Genomic DNA, 7,201 nt, shown 5'->3' on the forward strand with positions numbered 1-7,201 from the left:
TCTCAGGCAGTGAAGCAGAGAGAACAGAGCTTGATGTGGGCATCTGTCTGTGTACAAGAAACTGTCTCCCACTGTGTGGGTGAATTCCCATGGGCCAAGGACATATGGGGCCGAACATCAATGGTGTCTGCTAAAGAACCCAAAGTAGACCATTTGTCTCCTCCTTTCCATCACATCTGGTTTATATTCATCTTGACAGCTTCACTCTTTCTTGACCCAAAACTTTTAATACCCTTCAATCCTCCTTCAGCTCCAAAACTGACACCATTACCCCATCAGAGCATCTCCCTCTCCTGTGAACACGCAGAGCGTACATCCACTGGAGCACTTACACACGGCTTACCAGGGGCCACCTTTGTCTGTATTCTCGACCTCTCTTCCCACTTATGTTGTTGGTTCCCCAAGGGTAAGAATTGCATCTTGTCATCTTTGCATAACCCACAGTGCTCTGAACATATTTGTACTGGTAAACAGTTCAGTCCAAAGGCAACTCTAATTCAGTAAGCCATTGAAAACAAAATCCTTCTGATAACTCCACCAATTGAATGCTACTTCAAAAAATGCATTCTTAAACTGAGACAATAAGCCAAACCATTTAAGGGGTAGAGAAATGTGTTGTATTATAATGTAAACCAAATTAGCTCAATAAAGACTTTTGACTTTCTGATAACCTTATGCCAAAAAATGAACGAGCTGGTAGGAGTCAGAATGTAGTTGTTATATTTGAAACTAAACTGAAGAATCAGAACAGATGCAAGACATAAAAGAGAGCATACTGGCTTTAAATGCATATCACACGAAACTTTGATGTCTGCTTCCTAACGATTTATTTAAAACTGTTTGCTCTTTGTTCCACTTGAATTTGGGAACCACCATTCTCTATGGAGCCTGAGAAGTGTATGTATGTATGTATTTTCTAAAATTCAGATTTTATTATTTATTTATTTTGGTATATAGTTTCTGACAGGTCAACTAGCATGGAAATCCTGGGCCTTGGGAGGTCTGAGTCTCATTTTTATATTTACCCAGAGAACATGCTGTTTCTACTGAAGTCAGTTGAACTATATGGGCCAGTTTCTCTTGTCAGCTTCTTGTAAGCTTTGAAATAGAAGAAGAAATACACAGCAGGGTAATCTAGCCCTTTGAAATTTGGGACAACTAGGAAAGATGCACTGCGGTATTGATTTGTAATAAGCTTTGTTCAGGTGACATCCATCCACAATATGATGTAGATTCTTTTTGGATTAAGATGCCCAGTGGTTATAAATGAAAAGCTGTTATCTCTTTATTTGGGGTTGGGAGGTGGTGATGGTGGTGTGAGTATATAATTTTCAGTTATTTCTTTTGTGGGATTTTTTGGCATTAAAAAAAAGACATGTCCTTTTATTAGTGACACAAAAGGTAATGTAAAGGATGTGTCACTTTAGAAGTTAATACATCACACGGCTTTCCTCGCATGGTGCTAAAGAAGCCCAAAGGAGCCATGCTCCTGGGCTTTTTTTGCTGATACTCACTGTTTATTGAGCTCTTACAATAAGCTGGGCAAGGTCCAAGTGCTTTTTAGCTGGATGTTTATCATCTCATTTATCCTCAGCAGCAGCCTGGAAGCTGGGCATCCATCAGTCCATCAGTTTGAGAGATGAGGAAGCAGGAACAGGGAGGCAAGAGAGCCTCGTGAAGACACAGAGCTAGTAAAGGGTAGGACTGAGATACACATTGAGATCTGTTTGTTTCCAAAGACCAAGTACTAAAAAGTGTCCCTGCTTGCCTCCATTCAAAACACCACACCACTATTTAAAGTCCTTTCAGTGTGTCTTACTGTTTCTGTTTCCATTTCCTAGATTTCCTGTGAGTTTGTGTATATTATATTTATTAGTCATTTGAAGTTTATCCAGATTCAGCTGACTTCAGTTTAATTGCTGAAGTCATGAAAGGAGACTTTCAATGGAATATAGCTCCCATCTGCCCCCCATCTTCCATAATTTTTTTAGCTACCTGGATGAGGAGGTAGTAAGAAGATTAGGGTAACAGGGGAGCAGGGTGAGGGAGGGTGTCAGGTCCAATCCCCTCTACTTCCCAAGGAGCCCAAAGTCCTTCTTGTTATGGATTAAATTGTTTCCTTTCAAAGGACATTGATATCAGGGGTTAATACCTTTGAATGTGACCATATTTGCAAATAAGATCTTTGCAGATGATCAAATAAGAGATTATTATGTTGGAGCATAAATAAATATGATTTTTTAAAAATAAAAAAAAATTGGACCCAGAGATAGAGACAGAGGAGGAAGGCTATGGAATTCATGAAATTTTGATGCCACAAGCCAAGAAATGCCAAAGATTTTCAGCAAACCACCAGATGCCAGAAGATAGATGGAAGAGATTCTCTCTCATGTCCTAACAATGTACCAACCCTGCCCACACCTTGATCTTGATCTTGGACTCTACCCTCCAAAACTCAAACAATAAATTTTGTTGTCTAAGTCACTCAGTTTGTGTGTGTGTGAGTTGTTTGTTGTTGTTGTTATTTTTATAGCAGCCTTAAGAAAACGAATACAGATGGTCTCCAATTTATAATGGTTCAGCTTATGATTTTTCAGCTTCATGATGATGTGGAAGTGATATGCATTTAGTAAAAACTGTACCTCGAATTTTGAATTTTAATTTTTTGCCTGGGCTGGCAACATGCACAATGATAATATCTTGGGATGCCAGGCATTGGCACCAAGATGCATCTCCCAGTCGGCCACATCATTGCAAGCGGAAAAAATGGATGTTCTGCAGTGTACTTGTGTGGCTAAGCTAGGATATTTTTCAGGTCAGGTGTACTAAATGAATTTTTGACTTATGAAATTTTCAACTTACAATATATTTATCAGGATGTAACCTTATCGTACACTGAGGAGCAGCCTTTCTCCCGGGTTGGGCTTGCTCCTCTGTTCTCCTCTCTTTTCCTCACAAGACATACATTTTCTTAGCATACCCATTTGTTTATTTATTTATTTTTATTGGTTCATTATAGATGTGCATAATATTGGGGTTCATCTTGACATAATTATTCAAACATGGAACATAATTTGCTCCAATTCAATCCCTGGGTATTCCCCTTTCTCTCTACCCCCCCCCCCCAATCCCTTTCCTCTACTCTACTGATCTTTCTTATATATATATATATACTTAAAATTAGTGCATTATGGATATACATGAAGGTGAAATTCACTGTGGTATATTCCTATAAGTACATAGGAAAGTGTGATCCTTTTAACCAGAACATTTTGTTACTAATATCCCATTTATAGGTTCGAGTCCAAAGCATAGATGAACATCAGACAGGTTTCAAGGCCCCTGCCCAAAGGGGAACCCTGTTCAGAATGAAGATGGCACATGGTGATACTTTAGTTGTGACCCTTAGATACTAGTGTCTTGGTTATACAATACCCAAACTGGCATTGCCATGTTTTTGTTCTGGAACCACAATCAGTAGGCTTAATCCTCTCTGTTATGACACTTCTTTTATGTAAACACATTGCTTTGGAGTATCTGATACTTTGGGGAAGAAAGGCGTTTACTTAGAGGAGACACTGTATGTGGGAATACTCATTTAATATTTAAATACAGGAGAATATGAAAACATCATGAAGTTCCCCCCAAGGGCTATGCTAATGTGCTTCTTATCATATCTGCTAGGATTTGAGTATACAGACAAGCCTGCAGCTGGAGGTCCCCACATCTCTGCAGAACAGTGAGTCTGGTTTGCAGTCTTGTGCTCCCATTGACCTCCCTTTGATTCTCAGAGACAATCTACTGATGTTAATTATTTAGAAGAAAAGTTTGTTTCATCATTACTCCAACTCTGAGCTGTAGTTTCTTACTTATCTGTAATAGAATACTAATTCTTCTCTTTCCTTAGCTTTATTTTTAAAGAACATTTGGAAATGCCTAAGCAAAAAGATTCTGGGGAGAGCCCTGGTTAGCAGGAATGGAAAGAAGTCCAGTTTTCTGAAGACAAAAACTTCACCCTTGTTTTACCTTAGTTGCCAATAATTTCTTTCAGAATCTAGGGGTTTTTAAGGAAGGGATGGGAAGGAGAGCTGGCAGGAGAGAGTCATCAGACCTGAAAGCAGCTCATTCTTGTTCATAGATGTTTTATTCCCCTTTCCTTGTGACTAGAAATTCTGCCTCTGTAGGGAACAAGGAAAGGTGTATCATGATGCACCTGAAAAAGGGCCCTTTCCCCCAGTGGCAAAGGGGAAAGGGGAAATATTCAGTAACTGCAGAATGAGCTAGAAATCCACAGCTCTGAGCTACTCTTTGCTATTTTTTAATAGCCTTGGTGGAAAAACAGCTGCTTCCTCTATTGTAGGCAGAGGATCTAATATAAGCAAAGCAGTTAAATCCTCCTTTCTACCCCGAGGGAAAGGCTCCAGACTATACTAAAGATTAATCTCCCCTCTGATGCTGTGTGGTGTCTTCTTTCATCTTCATTGGTGCAACATCTATTTATGGAGGGCTCACTCTGTGCTAGGCACACTGTGCTAGGCTCTGGGGTGCTATAGTGCATGAATTCGAGCTCTTGCCCTCATGTAGCTTACATTCTACAACATCTACATGAGGGGGATCTCAAAAATATGTAGGTCATAAGTGATAGGTAAATTAATTAGGGGGCATAAAGAGAGCCAGAGTTGGGGTGACCAGGGGAAGCCTCTTTGAGAGATTTTGCTGGATTGGATACCAGAAGGAAATGAGGGAGCTGAGCATGGTGATATATGGATGATCGTTCCAGGCAGAAAGAGGGGGAAATGGAGAAGGATATGGCTTGACTTGTTTGAAGGAGAGTGATCCAAAGCAAATAACTGTTGTGGAAGTACCGTGTCTGGCTCCCAAGCTTTGTAAGAAACAAAGTCACAGTTAGTACTCCAGGTAAAATGTGTACTCCAGTTCTCCTATGAAGGGGCAGGCTGAGGGTATACGTGGCCCATAATCATTCTCCTGCTTGCCTTTTTGCATTTTCCTGTCCCATTCCCCCTGCTTCCTTAAAGGTTTACCTTCATAGAAGTTCCTTAATAAATTATTTGACCAGGAGGCCTGATTTCAAGTTCGGCTTCTATTCTAAGGTAGGAGCTGACTTAGTCCATTTTCTGTTGCTATACCCAAATACCTGATACTGAGTAATGTGTAAAAAAGATGTTATTAAGCGCCCAGGCTTAGAAGTCTCTGAGCATGGAGGCTCCATGCTTGGCTGTAGTGAAGGCTTTCTGGCTACTCTCAAAACAGAAGAAGGCATCATAGTGGAAGTGGGTATGAAACCAAATGGTTAGACAGGAAGCAAGAGTTATTCAAAGCCAGGCTCATTTTTATAACAACCCACTCTCACAGAAACTAACCCCGGTCCTGTGAGAACTACATCAATCCTGAGAATACCACCCCAGAGATCCAACTGCTTTTCACCATGGCCCCCCCACCTCTTAAAGATTTCACCACCTCAACAATACTACATTGGGGACCAAGCTTTCGGTACAAAAAACTCTGAGGACACACTCAAACCATATGTAAACCATAACACTAGTGAATTCTATGCACATGAGCCTATGATCTGACTTGTTGTTTATAAGGACCTGACTGGTTGCTGTTTGGAGAACCAAGAAAAGGTGAGGGTAGAACCAGGGAGAACCATAAGGCTTTTGCAATAATAGTTCAGCGTATTAGTGGTGAGTCATTGAGAAGTGTTTGGAGTCTGAAACTATTTTGAAGATCAATGGATTTGGCAGGGTTTGATGATTGAAGGTGGAGGCAGGAGACAGCAGAATCAAGGATGGTTCCAAAACTTTTGGGCTAAGAAACTAGGAGGATGTAGCTGACACACGGATGGAGGGAGGCTGTGACAGACTCAGGTTTTTCTGATTTCTTGTATTTCCTTAGATGGCTAGGACTCATGGTCACAAGGAGGTTCCAGATATCTGAACAACCATTATATATGCATTTCCACACTCTCGATGATTTGGGCATTGATTCTTTCAGCCATTAAAACATAATTGATGTCTACAAGAGCTAGACCTGCATGCAGGCTAAAGCCCAAATCTATGAATCACAAGTTGAAGTTGATGCACAGGGGCTATTAATAAATCAAGCAGTTAATTAATCAACTCAATGTATATGATTTTAAGAAAGACTAAATTTGTTCTGAAGGGCTCTCTTTCTACAAGCAACTGTTAACTAGCAAAATGTAGTATTAGTTTTAAAGGCCCTAGTCTCTGCCTCCACAAATTAAAAATGCATATCAAACTTTCCTGTCTAATCTTCCAGTTTTTGACACTTTGACCAACCCTTAGTGTTATTTAAATATTTTTCTCTTTTTATTATAAAAACATCAGTCTGCAGATTAATGAAAACTTGTCCTTTTTGTGTAATTTATCCTTAGAGACTGAAGGAAAACCTTCAGGGGGGATATAAAAGCAATCAGGCAACCATTTAAAAAAAAAAAAAAGCCGTGATTATTTTTTTGTGCGTGGTTTTATATCATTTCACTTTTTCAATATGTCTATTTCACATAATTTATTACTTGACACTTTTTATTTTCAATCATTTTTGGTTGCTTATAAATAAACATGCATTAATGTCAAGAGAATTAGCATTCCATTATAAACTTTATACAAGCTGAAAAACTGGCTTCAGTGAAGTTGCCATCTTATTTGGGACATGCATATAGATTGGATGGTGCTTGTCTAGAGAATTAAACACTGGCACATTTTTTATCTTTGCTAAATAGAAGCACTTCTTAAATGGAGACAGTGATTTCCAGAGCAACATTATGCAGGTGAGGATTATGCATTTTAATGTTGTTCTGTTCAGAAGTTAATCTTAAAAGTAATTTAAATGTGGCTTAAATGATGACTCTTCGCACCTTCCCAGGAAGAATCCTGGTCCATAGTATGACTCTGTGTGTGTGTGTGTGTGTGTGTGTGTGTGTGTGTGAATCCAGATATGATTATATTGTTTACTATTTCTTAATATATTATTTAAAAATACTTTATTAGAATATATGCAAAAATTTGAAATGAAGCTTTTCTCCACTAGTCATCAAGGCATGTCAAGTTAAAGCTTCTCTATGTAAATCTAGAAGCAAATGAGGTTTGTTTCCTACCTCTGAGATGAAATCCATTGCATCAAGGCCTGGATTAAGGGGAGTGAGAAAAGATTCATGTAA

Source organism: Marmota marmota, unplaced genomic scaffold (assembly GCF_001458135.2).
Source record: "Marmota marmota marmota unplaced genomic scaffold, marMar, whole genome shotgun sequence".
Taxonomy (NCBI): domain Eukaryota; kingdom Metazoa; phylum Chordata; class Mammalia; order Rodentia; family Sciuridae; genus Marmota; species Marmota marmota.